Raw genomic sequence first — 22,266 nt, 5'->3', positions numbered from 1 at the left:
AAAAATGAAAGGTGAGTAACTCCAGGCTTCTGGTATTCAAAAGCCACTGACTGCTCAGAGGTTTGCCTTTATTTTTGTGGCAGCTTGCTGCTTGGCACTCAGAGGGAAGTCAGCCTCTTTCTTATTTCCAGAAATATTGGAGGGATAGCGATGGGTGTGTTCTGCAGTTACAGTTATCATTCTCTGTGTACACCTTGGTGATAGTGTGGGGACGTGGCCCTGAGATTCCTGGTGGTGCAGGACCAGAGTCTGCATGCAGGATTGGGTGGGTAGGCTGAATAAAACTGAAACCAGGACAAGCCTGAGGCAAATGTTGGAAACAAATACCTTGTCATCCCTTGACAGAGCTATGCATTTTAATTAATATATATGTGTGTGTGTATATATATACATATATAATATTGATTTTTTTCATGAAAGTGTCAATTTTGATGATATTTCAAAATAAAACTTATGGATTGTAAATGAACAGTATCAAGCTGAGGTGTGTGTCTGTCTGAGTGAAAAGAAACATCACAGACAGTTCTGAGTACTGCCATAACCCACCAAAAATTGTGGAGCCCTTGCTCTCAGCCTCAATTTGTGTTTCCTGCAAATGTTACAAACCTTAATGCTTGATACTCTCGGAAAAATCTTTCATTTGAGCAAGAAATGTTTTGTTTTACTAATGGGAAGCATCAGATGGCTTTGTTGGTTGGCTCTGTATGTTTTCCAATTGTATCTCTGAATTCAGTTTCTGATTTTTGCGATACCAAATTGGCTTGAATAAGAGCATTAGCATCTGGCATGTAGCGAGCTGTTTCAAGTCTTTTTGGAGCTTTTTGGAAAAACTAGTGAACTTCGCTGTCAGCAGATCCACATCAGCTTCTCTACAGCTGTTTCAAGTTTGCTATAGCATCACGTTATCTAGGGAAAAATAAGTTTTAATGGCATCCCTTCCTTCAGAAGCAATAGGATACAAAATTTCTAATAGGAAATCCCTGTATGCCCGAAATGAAAACCTGGGAGGAGTCACAGTGTCCCCTGCTGCAGCATCAACCTGCAGGACTAATAGTTTGGCCAAAAGAAAATGTGTTTAACTTTTTTTTACTGTACCTGATAGCACACAGTTAAGCATAACAACGTAAGATGGCCTTTGAAGTTGCCTGTAAGCTGCTCTCTTGATTAATTCAAAATTTTAGGTTTACACACCCTGCAATAAACTTTTATTTATGTTTTATCGCAACTGAATTTTGCAGCTTTTGCGCCTACCTAATAATAACACGGTAACTGCTGAGGCAGGTGAATCAACAGAGTGAAGTCTAAACCCATTCAGCAATGGCCATAAAAAAAAAGCCCGGAGCAGGGCTAACAAACCCTCCTGGCTCGCTCTCCTTGTGCTAGCTGTGATCCCGGCTTCCAGCGGCGGAAACCTTGGCACAAAGGAGTAGTTGATAACGTGGCTGCACAAAGGTCCCGCACGCGCCGCTCGCGTGCGTGCCGAGCGAGCAGGCTGATCCCGCAGCTCCTGGCGAATTGCTGGCTGGCACCTCAATTTATTTTATTATTTTATATATATATATATATATATTATTATTTTTTTGCCGTCAGAATTATTATTTTATGGCTTTCCCGTGCCTGATTCCCGGCAGCAGTGGGAGCGCTGTCCATGGTACCGCCGCCCGCGCGCTCGGCCACCTTGCGCTGCCTGGGAGAGGATTTGGGGGGAGGTCGGCGTGTGCCCACTCGTTTGTTTGCTTTTTTAAAAGATTATTCAGTTTTATTTACCCCTGGTCGTTGACTCCTGTTTCTCCCCTTCCTGCCAACACAGACTCCTACAAAAATAGATGGTGAAAACCATTTTTTTGCCCCTGTTCAACTCTTAGTGTTTTTATTCCATGCAGCATCTATAGCCATAAGACCTGAGTACTATGCAAAGTTGTTGTAGCTTAACCCGGCAGGCAGCTAAGCACCATGCAGCTGTTTGCTCACTCACCACACAGAGGAAAGAATCCAAAAGAAAAAAGTAAAACTCCTGGGTTGAAATAAGAACAGTTTAATGGGGGGGCAGAGGGGGAAGAGGCATCCAAAACAAGTGATGCACAATGCAGTTGCTCACAAGCAGCCAGCCTCCCCAGCCAATTGCCCCCAGTTCCATTGTCCAACATGACACCATATGGAATAGGACATCCCTTTTTGGGTCAGTGGTCCTGGGTCTGTCCCTTCCCAGCTCCTCATGCATCCCCTGCTTGCTGGCAGGACAGAGCGAGGAGCTGAGAAGTCCTTGGCTTGGTGTAAGCACTGCTCTGCAACAAAGGAAACATCCGCATGCAGTCAGCATTGTTCTCATCCGAAATCCAAAAGCCAGCACCATACCAGTTACTAGGAGGAAAATTAACTCTATCACAGCCAAAATCAGGATAGAAGCTTGACTCATTATGCACCCAACAGGCCACTTACTAGTCATTTCTTCTCAGCTCTACTGATTGTCTTTTTATAAACTGTGCAGGAAACTTTTCTTTGTGATATAGCTGGAGACTATATTACTCTGATATGTATGCATTTTAATTATGAGCTTTCACAGGAAACAAAATATTCTGAGTATTTATTTTTCTTTGAAGTTGCAAAGTTTTTATAACAACTGTTCAGGGTTATCTATCTTAGTTGAATTTTTAGGAATGCTATCCATCAAGAGATCTATGGTTTGCTGATGCAATTTAACTATGTTGCTCATCAAAAAAGCACCAAGCCAAAGTCCTACAGGCTGGTGAGAGGATGGCTTTTGACAAGAAGTACCGGAGATATGCAAGTGTGTGACATGGATCGTATTTTCAGAGTACAGAGCTGATAGGCCCAAGATAAAAATCTAACAAACAGATAAATAAATAAAGCACAGATGTTTGAAATCACAGTCTCTCCTTGCTCTCAGTTCCCTACTCTGCCAGCTGATATGAAGCAGCAGCTCTCTGCTGTGAGCTAACATCAGCTAGGAGGTGTTAGCAGGTGACACAAATCAGGGGAAGGACTTCATTGCTGTCTCCCTGCCTGGCACTGGCATGCTGGTGTAGCACAGTACACTGATGGGGTAAGCTGTGGAGTTATGGGCGAAGCCATAGCTTGCTTTCTTTTTCAGACATCTTTGAAGCCTGAATAGAGGATGCAGTTGGTAGACGCCAAGTAACAACTCTGTCTGAAATATTCCCTACAAATTTTGCATAATCTGATCCTTCTTTGAAGTTTGGGCCTCACTAGCTCAGCTAATCACAAGGAAGCAACTTCTCCGGACCTCGTTGTCCCTGGTCCTTTGCTGTTTATACAGCCCCAGTGGATTTATGCTGGCAAAAGCCTCTGCCTCAACTGCCTCTGTATAGATAGATGCAATCTCGATAGCTCAGGATGGGTTGGTATCCACTTCCCTGTGAGGTGTCCCTACCCCAGGATATTAACCTGTGCCTAGCTGGAGCACTGTCTTCGGCAGGGAGATACAAGAAGCAAATGGGATGAAAAGGTGGGTAAGAGAGGGCAATGTTTCATGAAGAGTAAGAAAGACAGAGACATAGAGGCATAACACTGGTGGTAATAATAATATTGGCATCAACGAGTACAAGAGAGAAAATAAAAGATAAAAAAGCGAGGACTTAATAAAAAAAATAGCTTGCAGATCTGTAATCTGTTAAAATTTATCTGGCATACTTCTTTGTAATATAATTGCAAAAGTTGTTTGCATATGCATTCTGTTCTGATACAAAATCAGAAAGAAAGCAATGCTGATAACATTTTAAAAAGCATGTGCTTTTTTCCTATAAAAGAAACAATGGCAGACACTGCTGTCTCTGAAACAAGAACTCTTCATCTTCCTGAGAACTGCAGGTAAAACTTCCTTCACAGCTTGAGCTGGTGCAGGAATTGGAAGCTGTGATAGGATCCGTGTTTGTACTTCTCCGCATAGCTGTGCTTTGCTCAGACATGGTTGAACACAGAGTTTGTTATTTTTTTCATTGTTTGTATTATGATAACATTCCCAGTAAGCAGGTGAGCGCTGGAACGACAAGGGTGTAGCTTTTTTATTACTGTAAGTCATCTTTGTGCTCATAAATAAGCCTTCGGAATTGAATGGGATTACTCAACTGTGCAGGAGTGCACAGGATGTGCCCATAAACTGAATTAAAACAAGCTATCCAGCATATCTAAAACAAAGATCCACTGCAAGAAGTAAGAGCCCTCGCTGATGATGTTATAAAACAGTTTTAAAACAATCATTGTGTGTTTTACATTGGTGTTGGACCTTGAAGTTCGGCTTTGTGTTTCTAGGTTTGGTGACTTTTACATGTGCGTTATGGGGCCTGCAGAGCCCTGCTCACACAAACAAACGGGGGTGCCTCATTTGTGACTCTCAGGTGATTGCTCAGATACGGGTGGCAAATGCTGGCTTTGAATGTCCTGTGACAATTTACGCACTTAATGTAAGAATATACCTGAATCAAATTATAGGAGGTGACTGAATCAGGGCCTTGAGGAGCTTCCTCGCACTGCATGAAACGCCAGCTCACCGTGTGTGTTGAGAGAAACTTGCAGAAGTTCATCTTAGCCATGTAGGTTTCTGAAAAGTGGGTGATCCTCTAAGTCATAAGACATGTATCCCTCTACAAACATAAATAAAAAAAATAAATAAATAAAATTGATCTCTTGCTAGATACTTAAAATACATGTATGAATCAAAGCACATTTATTTGCAGGGGTGTTTCTGTTTGTTGAATCATATGAGATGTGTCTATTTATTTTGAGTAAGGATCTATATATATGTGTGTGTATAATATATACAAGGCAAAAAAGGACAGTTCATCTTGTTTACTTACAAGTTTACTTCCTTCCCATTTTTGTAGCAGGCATAACTGTTAATTTGCCAGCACAGCAATTTCTCCTGGCACGTGAACTACCCATTGAAAGGGCTGCTCCTGCAGCTCTGTGTGAATCTTCTACCAGAGGGCTCCCAGACAATGGTGCTTGTAGTGGGTGCCTGCCCTTTGCTATGCAGCCATAAGGGGTGTTTCAAAAGCCCCCTACACGAATGAATACCTATTCAGTCAGCAGATGGGGATTCGGGAGGGTAGGCAGAGCCCTGTGTACAGTACTGAGCTGAGTCCATGGCTGTGTCTTTATGAAAATTCATGTATCTGCACGTGTGTGCGTGCTATTTTTCATCCAGAAGAAGTGGCAACTCATGCCTATAAATAAATTGGATAACTGCATCAAAGTTTTACTCTCAGTAGCAACAGAGGGAAGCAAAGTGTCCAAATGGAAAAGCTAATCAGCTACATATTTTTCCAGCACAGAGTCAGAGTTCAGCTTTACTTGCATTTTGGATATAAGTTTAGCTGACGTGAGTTTGATCCAGGTTGGGGTTCTCTTGGCATTAGTTTGCTTTCTTTTCAGGATGATGTTTTTTGAATGGGCAATAAAAACTGAGCACACACGACAGGGTGTGTGCTTGGCTGCCTCACCAGCGTGCCTTGTCCTTGTAACATAAGGACATAGGAGCACTTCATAAATGCGTCTTGTAGCATTTCATTGGTACAGAATCACGTATTTTATGGCTGGAATAAAACACAAAGAAAGTTTCCTTTTGAAGCTTTATGTAAACTTCTATAACAGAAAGAAAAGGAAAAAAATAAGCGAGTTTCTTATATTTTACTTTTTATTTCTCATATACTTTGGCAACAGCATGAATAGTGAAACAAGCACTGAGTATAACACAGGTGCATATAATTTTTCAAAATGTCTTTGTATGTTTCTGGTCTATTAGTGAAAATTGTTTAACTACAGTCTTTAAAAATCTTTTTAGAAAGGCCTCTTGAGAGAATTAGAGTATTAAATTTCTCAGATGCTGTTTCATCATTACTTTTATTTTTTATGCAGGGAATATAAATGTTTAGTTGCTGGATTTACCTGGGAAATTAAGCAACTGTATTTTTTTAAATACAAGACTTCCCTGCAAAAATGCTCTGATTGCTTGCCGGGGTAGGGAAAATGCCTCTTTTGGATTGTTATATGGTCATGAAGCTATCATTATTCCTTTCTCTTTTCTCAGGACCTCTTTCTTGTTTTCCTTTGGGCTAGTCCAAACCCCAGATATTCATGTTGTATATTCTGAAGTCCCTCTAGAAGCTTCTCCTCTTGCTCCTGTTTCATGCTGTAGTTTTGTGGTTACCACATACCAACTGTGTCCTTGCCTTACACTTGAAATTTTCACATGCTTCCCAGTATCTTACCTAAAAGAAATGTATGCAAGGTCAACTTTTTATCTGCCATATGCTTTTGCCACCTTTCATCAACCTGTTTCCTTCATCTGTGGCTGCAGGAGGCTTTCTGCCTTCTTCCCGCTCCTTTCTTATCATCAAAGCCCCCCCCCCTCTATCTTCCTTAACTACATATATTTTTAGTATTTCATAGCACCTGCTGTACAAAAACTACAAATATTGATGTGCACTTGGATGAAATAAGCCTATGGGTCCCACTAAACTAGTTTTGGCCTTAACATTTCCTTGTTAGCTACGGAGGGCCTGCCTCAGAGCTGCTTGTCCAAGCTCTGTGGTACTGCCAGGAATGGGCCTACAATTCGTGGCTCATAGTTGAACATTCAACCACTGCAGCCTGGTCTCCTGAAGTAGAAGTTATCAGAAGTTAGATGTTGCCTCCTAATGAACACCAGAAATGGTATTTTAGATGTGATTTGTTGTTGCCAGAACCCAGTGCCAAGTGTTCACAACCCACTGACCACTTATGTGTTCATCCTCCTTGTTCTGGCAAACCTCTCATGTGCTCCACTGTTTAATTCCAAACTTTAAACTTGTCAGGATTTCTTAATTCAACTTTGTGGTGGAAAAAAAGTTGCTTTGTAGTGTGTTTTGCAAACAATTCTGCAGGAAATCTCAGCTGTGGCTGGAGGTGGTGGGCCGTGAAGGCCTCTGCCCTTCAGCTGCTAGCAGTTATGAAGGCCTTCCAAAGCGGGTGGCTCTAGGAGAAGCCCCCAGCGTCAGGTCCATCATTAATGCACTGAAAGTCCCTGAAATCCCACCAGGGATGGTTTGGAGGCTCTGGATTTGCCTGAGGTGACGTGGAGAGGTGGCGATCTCTGGACCTATTACAATCTGCCCTGAGCCTGGCAGCTGCTGCCATTTCTGTCCTTGCACAGGCAAAACGCAAAGCAGGTTTAATTGCAGAAACTCCAAGGTGGCTTGTCTGAAGCCACATCTCTTTGTGAATTTCCAGTGAATGGTCACTGGAACCAAATAAAGTTTCAAAATATTGATCTTCTGGCCAGCTTTTTTTTTTTTTTTAATTTAGATGACAGAACTTATTGCTAGCTTCACTTTTTATATTTTACTTGTATCTTTTATCATGTTAATTGTCAGTAAGATTATGTTATGTAATGCAGGAAATTTATATATATACTTAACAACCAGAACAAGATTCATAATTATAATTACATGATATCAATCAGTGGGAGGACTGCAAGGGTGTTTCTTGTTAACTTCTCCAACCATCAACAAAACCAAGAGCACATAGTTTTCTGGCTTAGGTTCATAAAATTCCAACTGAAAGTGAACAATATGAAGTTCATCAACAGGAATCTGTATGTGAAAGCCCACTTCAGTATCTTTAAATGAGGCTGATGTGCATTCATCCCTAATACAATACCTGAGCACTCCTGATTACAGCTGCAGCCAGAGTTCTGATGCCTCTTTGATGCCAAACAGTGATTTGGCAAAGCAAACTGGGTGCCTAGTATTTGAATTTCATTGCCTCCTTAGTCCAGACCACATGTACTTTGCTTATCATTTGTTGCAGCTTGGGCAACTTCAGCTGGCTTGTGCAGGTGGAGGGGAACACACCTGGGAGAAGTTGTACTGCAGTCTGTCGTTGGTCTGGGCTCTGACTCCCACCTGCAACTTGAACAAAAGTGCTGTGAGTGGAAAACAATGGAAGCAAGAAGAAGGTTGGGTCTTAGTTCAGATGCTGAGCTTGAAAACTAAATTGAAAACGAGTCTTCAGAAGTCAGGGTCTATTGCAGGAAAGTCAAAATGAGCATCCTCAGTCCCAGCTTTTGTTGCTGTGCCTGAAAGAGGAAGCTCATCCCCGCATGGAGCTCTTTTTGTTGTTTGTGCATTGACTGACAAAATCTGGTAATACAAGTGGTAGAGGGACAGGAACGTTTTGCTGAGCCATGGGAGATGCAGAATTGAGTGGGGCTTGTGCGGGAGGGTGGCAGTACAGGTCGCCCTGGTGCTGGGAGACGCCCAATGTTTCTGTAAACTTCTAAAGGCATTTGCAGTGATTTTCTTGCTGCTGTTGATGTTCTTTGGGGATTTTTGTATTACGTTATGAAGATAAGGCTAGACATTTAATTTTGCTATGTAACAAATGCTACAAAAATGACCTGCAAATAGATAAGTATTATAGCTCATGTTAACATGAACTTTCACCTCGCTACACTTTTATTTGCTCCCATTTCTTTCTTTCAAACATGTAAGTGATATCGAGGCCTGTAAACCAAGCTGCTGGAATAAACAAGAAAATGGCATAGACAAGGCAGGATAAATGGGCGGGGAGGGATTTGGCTGCGGGTTATCAGCCATTAATTATTCATTTGGTAAACAATGAGGGAGTGCAGAAGTAGCCAGGACAGGTAGGCAGAAGATTAGGTTGTAAGATAATAGAGATAAGGGCAAATAAAGAAAAAAATCCTTGGCAAATAAAACTGAATGTTATTCATAACTGTCACAAGCCTTCTTATACCATAAAAGAAAACACCAGTGAATTATTAATACCTTTAATTAAGGTAATTTCACCAGCATTTGATGACAGAGTTGAATATGACTCATAAAGCCAGAGTTTTACAAAACATCAATACAGGAGGCCTAATCTGGGGCAACAGCTGCAAGCATTTCTGACCTCACGTTTGAGTAAAACAATGTAAAATCTGAGTTTATTTTTATTTTATTTAAGTTCACAGAGTTTGGCAAGACAATAAAGTACTGAGTAGAAAGAAAGATGTGGTCACATGAGTTTTCTAGCCTTTGTGATTTTGCTCTCCATGCGTCTGAGACCACTTGTACTGACCTCAGTTGTCTGCATACACATCAATATGTTGTGGCTTTCTATCAGTATTCACACATAAATTATTGTATTGAAGTTTTCTCAGAAAAGATGTATTGACGGAGCAAGAAACACAAGGGTAGAAATAGCATAATTATCCAGTAATATTATGTAATCAGATTTTTAACTGATGAGCAGCAAAACATAAAGCATCGTAGTAGAGGGGGGCACAAGGAATGATCACTTAAATAATGCTTCAGTGAGGAGAGGGCTTAGAGTTGAGATGTGCTTCTGGACTTCACCCTGGATCTGCAGTCCCCAGCTGACCCCACCATGGGACCTGTTTTTCAGGGGACATTTACACTCGGTGTTCAGGTTGTCACAAATGTTTAACGGTCTTGTGGTATTTTTAACAACTTTAAGGTCTTGCCGTATTGCAGCTATGTTTCCTTTTTTGTTTTTTCTTCCTAACACATTTGATTACTCTTGCCATTTCAAATCAGTACAACATCTGCAAGTCGTGACCCAGACTGCTATGTAAGGCTGCAGTGCAGCCCTGGCTGTTTCACCTCAAAGACAGATGTCCTTCTGTGGCAAATGAAATTATCTCAGCACAGATTTATGTTTTTCCCCAGTTTATTCCATCAATAGATCCTCCAAGATCCATTAAAGTTCTTGCATGAAAGCAATCATGAATTTGTCAGGGTTGGAAAAGGTCTTCAAGATCATCAAGTTCAGCCATCAACCTAGCATTTATCCTGAATCCCTGAACTTATTTCTCTGGATAGGGAAAACTTCTCATATTTGCTAAATGTTTAGGAATTTAATGTTTGTTAAATGTTTAAAGTGCAGCTGAGAGTTCTCTGCTGTAATAATGTGATTTCTGTTAGTATCATCAGTTGTTGGTAATGCTTTGTTTTGAGAACCAGTTCTCAAACTGAGTAGCTGCTGTTAGATCCTTGCTTACCCTGTGACATCAGGAACTTAATACTTGTGAAACAGCTGAATTTGTCATCCCTCCAATGGCTCTGTTACGGCCCAGAGCTGCTGCAGTAAGCATACTGAGCTGTGCCCCGTAGCGTGGGATGGAAGAAGCAGTGCTTCTGGGCAGGTGGTGAGAAGCCCATGGAGATCTCTGCCTGTGCTTCCTCTGTATGAGATTTTGACATGTGAAGGACACACTGCCTCTTTGAGGAGTTGTTTTCTTCAGAGGACCAGAGTTTGGGCCCTGCTGCTTTCCCCAAGGCAAGAGGGATGCAGAGCCTTTCTGCAGCTGGGGGCACACACTGCATTTGGCTTTCTTCGCTGCAAAGGGACAGCTAGAGATGTGCTTGGCTCCATTTTAAGTGAGGATTAAAGTCATCAGTTGGGTGACAGGGATGTGGGGCTAAGTATTTCCTTGAAGCTGCAATCTTGGTGAGGAAAGAACCAATGTCTTGCACATCCTTTGCTTATCCCACCAGGAGGCCAGTACAGCCTCTCTAGCTCATCTGTGTCACTTACTTAAGTTTTTCCCTAAAAACAATCCAATGCAGAGCATGGAGATGAGAAGCCTGCAGTAAGCTCACGTCCCCTCACACTTGCACAAACAGAAAGTTTGAGCTTATAATTGCAAAGCCAGTTTTTACTTGGGCTGTTTTCCTTTCTGCTGTTTCACTTGGTCTACTCTTTTTAGAGCAAATCCCACCATTTAACATCTGAATTTGTTTCAGTTATTTAAGTGATATAGTACTCATAAATAGCATGCAATATGTAACAGCAGTAAAGGCTTGGCTGCTGAGAAAGACATTAAATAAATCCATGTTGTAATAATTACAAAAACTTTGCAATTTCCAGTGTCCCCTTTCCCCATGTGTCTCTCTAAATTCATTTTCTATTTTCTTTTATTGCTTCTTATTTTTTAAACTGTATTCTTTTTACTAAAATAAAGCGAAAACAGGAATGAGTGTGTTTTTTGTTTTTTTTTCCCCTCTATAACTATATAAAACTTTGCTTCAGCAGTATTTTCTACCTCTTGGCAATGGCAGCTTAGCACTAGCAAAAAGGGAGGGTGGATAATGTGACACGCATTTTACTTTCAGCAAGCTTGTTATACCAGCTCTGAATTTTTCATGAAGGCTTCAGTAACCTGTAGCCGAAGCTCGGGGGGTTTCCACCACAAAGAGGTGGATCGGCTTAGCTCTCACTTCCCATCTGGCACCGGGTGACAGGGACAGTCGGGGGCTGGAGGAAACCTGAAGAAGAAAAAAGTTCATGTGGGACATCCATTGTGATGCATGAAAAGCAAAACATGTGCCTGTTGTAGGGACATATCTTTGAAACACTTACTTATCTCTGGCTTCAGATTATATTTAGTCAGGGTGTTTTACTTGAGTCACCGGCGCAGCTGTCCTGTCTGTAAATAATACTACAGATAGACTCCCTCAGACTTTTTTCTTTTTTTTTTTTTTTCCAAGCACGCATTTTCAAACTGTCAAGAGATGCTGTAGCACAAACTCTGTGCCTCTTGTTTGTCTAGATGCGTGTGCCACTGCCTGGCTAAAGTAAGGCTTGAATTAAACAAAAGAACAACTTCTCAGCCTAGTTATTTAAATACATATTTTTTAAATAACACCAACAAAAACCCTGGGCCAAAGGAATTGATCTGATTTCCATTTAATTAATTAAAAGCAACCCAAATGTAGCTTCCTAGGAAATAAACTGATGCTTAAAACCCTCTGCAAAACAAAACCGTGTGCACTTGGCAGCCTTCTAGCTGTTGCTTCCCAGCAGCAGTGCCACTGCCTGTGCATGGGAGCTGGGCTGATGCATCGCTCCGAAAGGCTCTGTACACGCTCTGTTACACACAAAAGTAACTGCTGAAGTATTTTATAAGCAACATAAAATTCAGAAAGACAAAGATTTCCACAATTGCATAATGCCAGATTTTTTTTTTGCTGTGAAAATTCACTCCAAAAGTAGTTTTCAGGGTCTTCACACGCAACATCTGTGGTATCTTTCTATTATTATTGTTTCTTTGCATTTACACAATAGCATCAGTTAATTTGCTGTTCTGTATGTACTGACTGCTGAATATGTGATTCAGCTGGCCCCATACTTGTGGCACACAGTCTGCATCTTACTCTGTACACAAACTAGCTAATCTCTGAATGAGGCTTTTCTCTATTTTTTTCTGCAGTATTTTGTGTGCTTCCCAGGCACCGCGTCAGTTCCAGGACTCTTCTTTGGGATAAGACAGTAGGGTGGTGTGGGTTGGTTGTTTGTTTGCAGGGGGAAGGGGAAATAAGGAGACCTATGCCTGAACTCCAGACTAATTTGGGGTGGTCAGTCTAAGATGTTTTCGGATAGAAAGCCCCCCAGCTCTGCCTGTTCCAGCTTTAGCTGCTGCTGCTCATCTTTTCTGCCCATCTGAAGCAAAGTTTTCCAAGAGGGACAGAAACTGCATCCCACCTGTGAATAACTTGCTTAGGTCCCTTGCCAACCAGGATTAAGCTCCTTTGTAGCAGAGGATGCAGCTCTCTGCGGTGCTTGCCCTGAAGCGTAAGGCCACTCTGCCACCCCCTGACTGCTCGCTAGACCACTTGCAATTTCTGCAGCCCTTGAGACAGGCAGCAGCTTTTCTTTTCTTATTTATTTACTTATTTGTTTTTCCTGCAGAGCCCTGATTCAATCCCTGCAAGCATTAAGTGAAGCAGTCATCCTATGGGGAAAAAAAAACAAACAGCACAGTGCTGACAGAATTAAGGGGTGTATTGCAGTGCATTTTTAACAGCAACTTCAACTTTTTTATTTCCTGAATTTCCATGCTGTGATGTTGCAGCTTCAAGTGTCTTTATTGTGATTCCTGTTTTAATTTTTCTAAGTTGACAGTGAAAATGAATGGAAAGACTAGGATTTCAGTTACATGTCTTCATGCTAATGCTTAAGTTGGCCAGGACAAGATAAAGATAGACTTCTGCGACTCAGCTAGTGGGTTACAGGTTATGATTATTAGCTCTCACACTTGAAGGAAACTAATATTACTGACATTAAAAGCCCATTTTGCGCTGATTCTTCGAAAGTCCTTGCTGTCCTTGGGGAAGCATTGGGGTTTGTGGGTTTGAAGCTGTCTCCCAGGACCTCATGCGCCCACCAGTCACTCTTGCAGCAGCCTGACTCCTCCTGTGCTCAACCTGCTTCTCCTCTCTCATCACATTGCTGTCCCCAGTGCCTTCCTCCCTGCTCTTTCAGTTTCCTTGAGCTGTTATCCTCTAGATAACAGGCTTTATTAAAATGATCTGTCAATCTTGCTACTGCAAGGTATGATCTTCCTGAGAAGCCTGTTCTAAAAGATAAGCGTGTTTGCAAGTTGCTTTTTGCTGTTCAGGGAGGTTAGGATGGATGTTAAGCATTGAAACCCAAATCTGCTAGTGGCACTGGGCTTTAGGTCTGGCTTTTTACCCTCAATGTCTTCTCTACCTGATGCACCTTGACTGCTCTTCCCTTTTCAGCCTGCTTAAGCATGCTCTGTATTAGACCTCAAGACATCTTAATATTTGTCTAATGTGGCTGGTTGCTCTTTTGAACTGCTTTCAGCATGTGATAGGGAAAACACCTTTATTCTTTTCACTTTTTTTTTTTTATCCTCTATTAAGAGGCTTATGACAGTACTTGGTTGTGGGAAGCAATGCAGCAGACACCACAATAATAATAATAAAAAAACCTCACAAAACTAAAAGCTCAGATTTACAAATGCTTGGAGTTGAATTTTTTTTTTTTGTTCTGACCTGCGTTTGTCAGTAAGATATTAAATAACCAATGTCAGGTTCAGCTTTTGTCTCTGGGGGTCAGTGGATGTAACCTGCTCCCCGTAAATTCATGGTTTATGAGGCAGTGGTGATCTCTGCGCAAGCGGGAGATGACTTTTGAACTCACGCAGCCTCCGATGGGAGGAACATTACACTTTATGGGCATGTTTAGGGGCTGTTAAGGCTGTTTAGAGGCTGAAAAGTCTTCCCTCGTAAATCAGGGAACTGGCTCGGGAGGGAAAGTTCTTCTCGTCCCTAGACAAACAAACCCGCCTTGCGAACACATCCCCTGCATCCATCCCTACTGGAGAAAAATAGCAAGTGCTGTCATAAATGCATTTTCTCTGCTTTTTTTTTTTTTCCTTAGCTCACAAGAAATACGCTTCTTCTAAGTATATTGCTTGTGAGGAAGTCCATAGTAATCTATACTAAGGTTTTTCTTTTCCATGCTGCCACACATTCCTAATGAGAAACAACCCATGAAGGGGGAAGAAAACTCTAATTATCAGTTCAGCGAGTTTGCAGAGAGTTTATTCATCAATAGTGTGCTGTCTAAGCTGCTCCGAATGCTCAGTGAAGTAAAGCAGTGCCTTTCTCCCACCAAAAATATAGGGAAACTGGGAGGGAGAAATCCTGTTCCTGTTGAGCAACGCACAGCAGAGCCTTTCTCGGTCCCTTCCCAGTGTCGTCCTCTAGGCACTTGCACTATCACATCCGATAGTGCTGAGTTAGGCAGGTTTCTCCCTCCGTACACACACAGGGGACATCCTGCACTATGCTGCTGAGCCTGACTCATTTCCCATCACACGGCAGCCAGGGTGGCCCAAGACATCTTGAGAGAAAGGGAAAGAGCAGGGGTCTTACTATCCAAGGGGCAGAGCGAAGGTTCTGCAAGTACTTCCCGTTACTGGGTGGGGGGAAATAAGGTTGCAATGTATCCACTGGCGATTTCTAAGCAAGGGTCATTTCTGCAGAAACAGCACTGAAAACGTGGGTCTGACTCGGACAGAGCCTCTAGCACCCTCCTCCTGCAAGTGCTTGAGCCTTAGCTGAGCAGGAGCAGGCTCAGAGAGAACAAGGGCAAAAGGATTAAAACCTGCTATGTGTTAGCTCTCAGCATATCTGGACAGCTGCTTTGTGCCCTTTTAATGCTTTCCCCTAATTATTAATAGACAATCATATTGGGACTTACGGGTATTTTTTTGTCGTTTGGACTATTGTTTCTGTTAAAGCAACAGGAGCCTTGAATCTTCTTGTGTGCACGTGCTAATTAGAAAATTGAATAAATTGGCACAAAATTAACTGCTCTTCTCAGCTCAAAGGCAGAAGTTAAGTACAGGGTGAGGGAGATCAGATGGGACGTGTGCTATCAAAGCAGGCTGAAGGGACAGCTTTACATAGCCATAGTTATTCTTTCTCTACACTGTTGTTAGCAGTCAGATACATATTTAATGGGGTTTCATTATATCCTATAAATGCTGGCACTGGAATACTTTCCCCAGGGCATTCTCTGAATAAAAGAAAGGAGAAAATGACGAACGCACTTAGCACATGCACCCACAACTTCACGATAAAAGCCAGCATTTCCCCATACAACACCTGTTGTTGTAGCTGGGTTAATTACTTTTCATTGTAATCAACTGCCTGAAATATTTATCGCACTGCCTGTAATTTCCCAAATCTGAAAGCGACACCTATAAAAACAACAACACTTTTACTCTAATATTTCAGGTACTGCATTCTGTGGGTTCAATTTTTTCTCATTTTCAGTCCATTGTGCATTAATTATTATCAGAAATTTCCATTAATAAAAAACTTATTTTTAAGTGAAAATGAATCTCTTTACATCAAAATACTGCTGCTTACAATAATGATTTAACAACATCATGGTATCTGAATGTATAATACCATAATACTCCCCATTTCCATTCCTCCTCTCTTGCTTTTTCCTGAATTACAGGAGCTATAGATCATACAGACCTGTGGTGTGGCCCTGATGAAAAATGTGATCTTTATTTTCTGTAAGATACAAGACATGATTTTTATGGAGGAAAGGTGTTTGCAGTAAGGTGTGTAAGGAGGAGACCTGTGGCAAAGCATTTGGAGTAGGTTTGGGAAAAATCCATCTTGCAAGCCTCCTGGCTATACCCAATTCTGCTCCTGGTGTAGGTGATGGAGCACATTTTTTGTTGATTTGCACAAAAGCAGGACTAGATTCGATAATATCAAAGAGCGCTCAGCAATTTTCAACCTTTAGTATTTTATTACAACAAAAACCATGCTAATATAATAATGACTGCCCCCAAATCCAGTTTCTCAGCAGTTCCATGAAGTCATTGTGAAGTGCACACTGAGGTAAGATTTGAGTAACTTGGCTGTTGAGTCCTTGGCTGTTTTGCTCCAGATTTTAACCGATAGTGGTAACATCCTGGTTACCACTAACTCAGCAATGGCCGTGCTCCTCCAGTGCAAGGAGATAGTTTAGCATTGCAGTCTTCCCCAAGAAACAAATCCTCTCTGGGGAGGCCAAGGACATTGATTATTCCAATGTAAAGCTAAGAAGTGTTGTCTTCTGTTACATCTGATGGAGAAGCCTCGTTAGCACTATGCAGAGGAGGGAGAAAAACAAATTGGGAAGCCGTGTTCTGTATTTTTAAGGTTCTTTAAAGCGGCCTTTCCACAGCTCTGAAGTATGGACTAGAGTTGGAGCTAGGAGAGTAAATGTGGTAGACAAAGAGGAATGTACACGATGAACTCATGAAGTCATAGAATCACAGAACGGCTCAGGTTAGAAGGGACCTTAAAGACCATCTAGTTCCAACCCCCTGCCATAGGCAGGGATGCCACCCACTAGATCAGGTTGGCCAAGGCCCCATCCAGGATGACCTTGAACACCTCCAAGGATGGGGCATCCACAGCTTCTCGGGGCAGCCTGTGCCAGTGCCTCACCACCCTCTGAGTGAAGAATTTCCTACTAACATCTAATCTAAATCTCCCCTTTTTTAGTTTAAAGCCATTCTCCCCTTGTGCTGTCATTATCTGCCTGACTAAAAAAGTTGCTCTCCACCTTTTTATAAGCCTCCTTTAAGCACCCCTCTGTTGGTGCAGCCCAGTAAAACACTAAGCCTGGATGATTGTTGGCAAGTTAGCTGAAGCCTCATAAACTAAAAGAAAGTTATGAGTATATGAATGATGGAGTGAGAAACGGGTAAGACTTTTTGATGCCCTTCTGACTGTAGAAAGAGCAAAATTGTACCAAACACAGCTATCTATCTGGAAGCTAAAATTATCAGCTCAGACAAATGTATCCTTTCTACTTTACTCTAATATTTGAATACCTTTTTCCCCTCTTCTCTGAAATGATAATTTATGCGGAGAGAGAGAGAGAGTTCTTTGGAAGTCATGCTCCCAGGTAATTACTATAGCAATGAGACAATTTTTAAGCAAAATGAGTAAGTTCTCAAGACCAGCCTGGATAAAACCCAAAGCAATGTGGTCTGATCTCATAGCTGACCCTGATGTGAGCAGGAGGTTGGACTCAAGGCCTCCTGCTATCCCTTCCAGCCAGGATTGCACTGCAACCTGAAGACAAGGAGCCTGTAGCCAGGCACTGAGCTGCTGAGTGGTAAATACACTTTAACCAGTGGTGCTAGCTCTTTACTACTTATTTTGTGACAGGAGAAGGTGTGAGGTCTCCTAGAGAGTGACTGCTACAAGCTTGTGGAAGTAGAAATAGCCCCCGGACAACTCGAATTTATGTCACTGGTTCTCTTGGTTTATAAATCTTTTTTTTTGGGGGGGGGCTCTGACTTTTGCTATTTGTTTCACCTTTCGTTTTTCCTAAACTATCAGTCACTAATAGTTATGTGCTGAAAACTTGCTGTTTTTAACCTCAGCGCCTTTGTGGAGGAGAAAGCTCTGCCAAACCTTCAGCTGCTTTCTTGCACGTTTTCTCTGCTTTCCCTACCTTTCAGGTGTTGCCCCAGATGCTTACAACTCTTCAGCTTACTTATTTGCTCTGGGAAGCTTACAGTACGTAGGACTATTAATTGTAGTTTTTCAAATATAGTGTTCAGGTAATAGTGCGGTGTGGTTAGTGGGCTGCTGAAGGCTTTAAAGTCCAGGCAATTTAGAAAGAGTCATTGCCAGATGAGCTGTCCGTCAACAAGATTGTTGTTCGTAGGTCTAACATCGTATCCATGTATAACAAGATTTTGATTGACAGGAAAGTTTGTTTTAGAAGGAGCAAAGGTCAACATTTCCCTGACAGCTTAACAATGGAAATATTGCATCATCAGTATATTTTACGGAAAGATACATCTACATAAATGTAACATACGGTGGTGCAGCCCTGACACAAGTTGAAGCTCTGAGCTAGGATGAAGAATTAAAATACTTGGAAATAAAGTTACTTGTGCTTTATCTTCTCCTTGTAGTGTAGTCTTGGAGTATCTCTGGGTATGGTTTCTTGTGCACTGAATTTGACTCATGTCACGTAGAGGTGCCTTCTCTGCATGGCACCATGGGTGAGTGGATGAGACGTTAATTGACTTTGTCAGGGACTTGCTTGGGGGACCCTGAACAAACGACTGCACCTGTGCTTCCCTTTTCCTCTCCATTTAAAAGGGAGAAAGCATTTAGTCTCCTGTGAGTTTTAGGGATGAAGAACTCCCTAAGTACTTTTGGCTGTAAAAGAGTTAGTTTTTAAAAAAAAAAAAAGTGGAAGGTGCATAAAAGATGCCAACAACTGAAAAACCAAAAAGTTGAGAATATCAGTCCTTCTGGCAAACCTCTCCTCATCTTTCTGCCTGTTTTCTTCCTTTCTCTTTCATTTCCTTCTCGAATCTCTCTGCTGTACTTTGACAGATGAGCTCATTCCCTCTAGTCCCAGCCTACTTCTCAAACAATTGATAGCTCTTCACTTTGCCTGTGAAAATTACTTTGGCATTTATTAATGTACATTAGGCTAAAGCAGACTAAGTTACTTATTGCTATAACAGAATTGTGTCGTGATCTGAGCTATTTTTTCCTTAATTTTCCTGTTCCGTAACACTTGATAATCCCTTTTCCTAGTCTCTTATTGGAAGAAGTCATTTTAATGCTCTCTTTTAGCACTACAGTCTGGCAGTTTTGATCTTCACAAGTGCCTGTGTTATAAACCCAAAGGGACTGAACCAACTAAGCTCGTGAAATAGAAATTCAAAGGACAAAGCTCTCCAAGCATCTTCCTCTAACACAGCCCAAGCGTTTAGTTAACATTTGAATTAGACACCGAAGGTCAACAAATTCAGGCCCTGCCAGCACAAGTGGGTCAGCGAGAGCTGTAGGTGGGAGCTCTCCCTGCTGCCCGTGTCCCTTTGTTCACACATGAGGATATCACAAAAGGCATCATCTCCTGCGTGTCAGGTTTCTTTCTCCACTTCTCCAACATAGTTATCCTGTTCCCTTCAACCGCTAATGCACGGGGTCTCTCCTGGTGCCAGGGTCCCTCTCCATGCTGGGTCACCATTCCTGTCTTCTCCCATCTCTGGGAAACCCTTGAGCCCAGGCTGCCCAAAGACACCTCATTTTAACCTCACGGACCATAAAAAAGCAAGAGAAGCCTCCTCAAGGCACAGTTACAGAATAGAAACAACAATAATACAAGGAAGTGGCTTCTGAGGAGTGTTACTCATCAAGTTATTAATTACTTGAACACTGGTTATATTTTAATTCCTGAAAGCTGAAATTCAGTACTAATTATTATTTTTAACCTGAAAAGTTCACCTAATCTGGTTGAAATAAAAGGTGATAACATTACTACCGGGAATGACAGATCTTTACTCTAAGTAATTCAGCTTTGTAAGCTATGAATTTTTTATGACATTTCTTTGTTTTTAATTTCACTTGCAAGTAGTAACATTCCTGTTCTGCACGAGCAGAAAAGTTGGGACCTTCATGTCTGATAGATACTGATGCAAGCAAAGCTGAGCTGAATTTGTATTATTCCCCTTCTTCTGGCAAGAAAAAACAATTTTTTTTTATAGGCATTATGTTTTCATTAACATTTTCCATGGTAAGTTTTAACGTTTTTGCAAATTAAAGTAAAATTCAAAGCCACAGTATTTGTCCCCAGCCAAAACACTCTGATCCACCATAATTACTAGGTTATTTCAGTTTGGGCTACTGCTGCAAATTCTTGTGATGTGGATTTCTCATCTCAGGCTGACCTTCAACCACTGCCCAGCTAGGGAAAAACGATGCTCTGGACTTTGGTGACAGTAGCTTTCTATGTGTAGAAATGCACTTAAGGAAGGAGAAACACTACAAAACCCAACACCTTATAACGAAGCAGTATGCATCTTGAAACACAAGGAGGGCACAAGTGCTCATCCCTGGAGGCTTTAGTTGACTCGGTAAGGTTTCCCTCAGCATTTTGAACCACTTCAGTCTGCCAAGTGCATTGTCTTGGTGAGGGCAAGTGATAGAGCGCCTTGTTGTTCTGGTTTTAATGTGATTAAGAGTCCTTCCATTGCTAAATGCTAGCATATCTCTGCCTTTGCAAGCCATGTCAATAAGTGACTGGCAGCTTATCTAAATACAACTTTCTGCAGGTGAGCAAGGGATGAGCAATGCCAATAAAGTTCCTTTCCTCCCAGTTCACCCACACTGGCCCCTGAGATGACGGCGCTTACCTACTGGAACGACATGGTCTCATTTGCCTGGTGTGAGAGCAGATAACAAGGCTTTGTGATGCAGCAGTCCCACCTGGCTGAGGCAGGCTTTGACCTCTGTATGCTGCCATGCAGGGTGCAGTTGAGAATGCTGAAGGTTTTTAGGATCACCCTCTCCCAAAGTTGCCCCTGGTGCAATAGAGGCACGCAGCACACGTGCTCTCCCTAAAATGATGGGGTTTGCCCATTGGGATAAGAAGGCATCAACAGGTCGCCTTTCCAGCAGTAGCCTACATTTGGGGTAGTGTGGTTGATTAATGTTTGTATCTGTGGCTCTTGATGCAGGAGGATGCCCAGAGCAGAAATGCTGTCTCTTTCACATATTGGAAGGAGGATTTTTTGATAATGGGGATACAGCAGCTTCCGTGTGTGATACAGCCAGTGCAGGCATTGCTCTGCACCTTGCCCCGGGTGGCTCAGAGCAGGCTGAGTGCAAGCACTTCCCTTTGCAGATTGCTTTTATTCCATCCCAGCTCTCTGGTTATCTGATGGAGGGTGATCCCGGGGTGAACCCGGAGCTGCTGATACGGGCTGGGTGGTAGGCAGCTGCAGGATGCTGGGTGCAGGCAGCATTAACCAGATTTAGTGCTGAAGTAAGTTCATTGCATTTAAAAGTGTCTTGCAAAGCCTTTTAGAGCTTATTGTTTGTACTTATTTCACTCTGCTTTCCTCCAGCATGGTTGCACCAGTTCAGTCCTTCGCATGTGTGCTGCTGTAAAAGTGCTTTCTTCGTATTTCAGTACAAAAGCTGAAAAAGCGGGGTGAGCACCCGGCCGGGGCTATTGTCTGGCTGCCCATTTGCACCAGGCTGAGGGCAGCCCCGCATCTGCCATGTGCCAGGGGGATGCCCTGCCGGGAACCAGGGCTGCTTCTCCTGCCAACAGGAGCAGGAGTGGGGCCAGCACGCCGTCAGCTTGCACCGGCAGAGAGCTGACAGGCAGCTCTAATCCACGCTGCTGGTACCCAGGGATGGCAGGGCATGAGCGCGGGGACAACAAAATAGCTGAAGCTGCACGGCGAGTGGCAGGGCTGGCTCCTGAGAAAACCATAAGGGAGGGCTCTGTCAGGACCAGCAGAGCACGTGCCCCTTCGTTTAGTGGAAGGAAATGTTGTTGCCCGTGCTTATATGAGTGTTGTGTCCCCTTTGTGGAGGGGTGTACTGAAATTCTGTATGTTGTAGTGTAGGGAGGCAGAATCCACGCCAGCAGTGTAATATATGTGTGTCTGGGGGGGAAATGTGTTGTTTTGTTGTCAATTTTATCATACAGCATCAGGTGTAAGCTTCACATCTATATTTCTAACTGGTTTGCAAAGGATTTGCTTTCACGACCTCCCAGTTTTCATCCTCCAATTTGATTTCTCAGGAAGTGCCGCGTTGACATTATGCTGCTGTTGTGTTTTTGATGGCAAGCAACGGAAGGAATATAAAAGTCCAGTGTAAACGCTTTGGCTAAGCGAATGTCACTTACTCTATGTTTGCACTATCCCTGGCACTGTGGGCCCTGACCCAGCTATTAAAACATAATGTTAATAATCATCATCATAATCTGCGGCACGCTGCCGCACTGCCAACTGGCTGTTGGCACCAGCTCTTGGGGAGCAGAAGGGAAGGCTGTACATCAAACGTGCTGGTGCCCAAGTTCAAATTTACCATTTTTATCTTCAAAGCCCATCCCAAAGTGGGGAAGGGA

At 42.5% G+C, this 22,266-nt stretch overlaps 1 long non-coding RNA gene across 1 annotated transcript in view; it reads left to right on the top strand.

Moving 5' to 3' along the window:
* The window catches only part of LOC106018587 (uncharacterized), a 74,030-nt gene that overhangs the window by 671 nt on the left and 51,093 nt on the right, over window positions 1-22,266 (top strand). The gene's annotated exons all lie outside the window — the stretch shown is intronic.

This window comes from Anas platyrhynchos, chromosome 4, assembly GCF_047663525.1.
Source record: "Anas platyrhynchos isolate ZD024472 breed Pekin duck chromosome 4, IASCAAS_PekinDuck_T2T, whole genome shotgun sequence".
Taxonomy (NCBI): Eukaryota; Metazoa; Chordata; class Aves; order Anseriformes; family Anatidae; genus Anas; species Anas platyrhynchos.
Note: the sequence above shows the minus strand (reverse complement) of the source record. Positions and strands in the feature narration are given on the sequence as shown.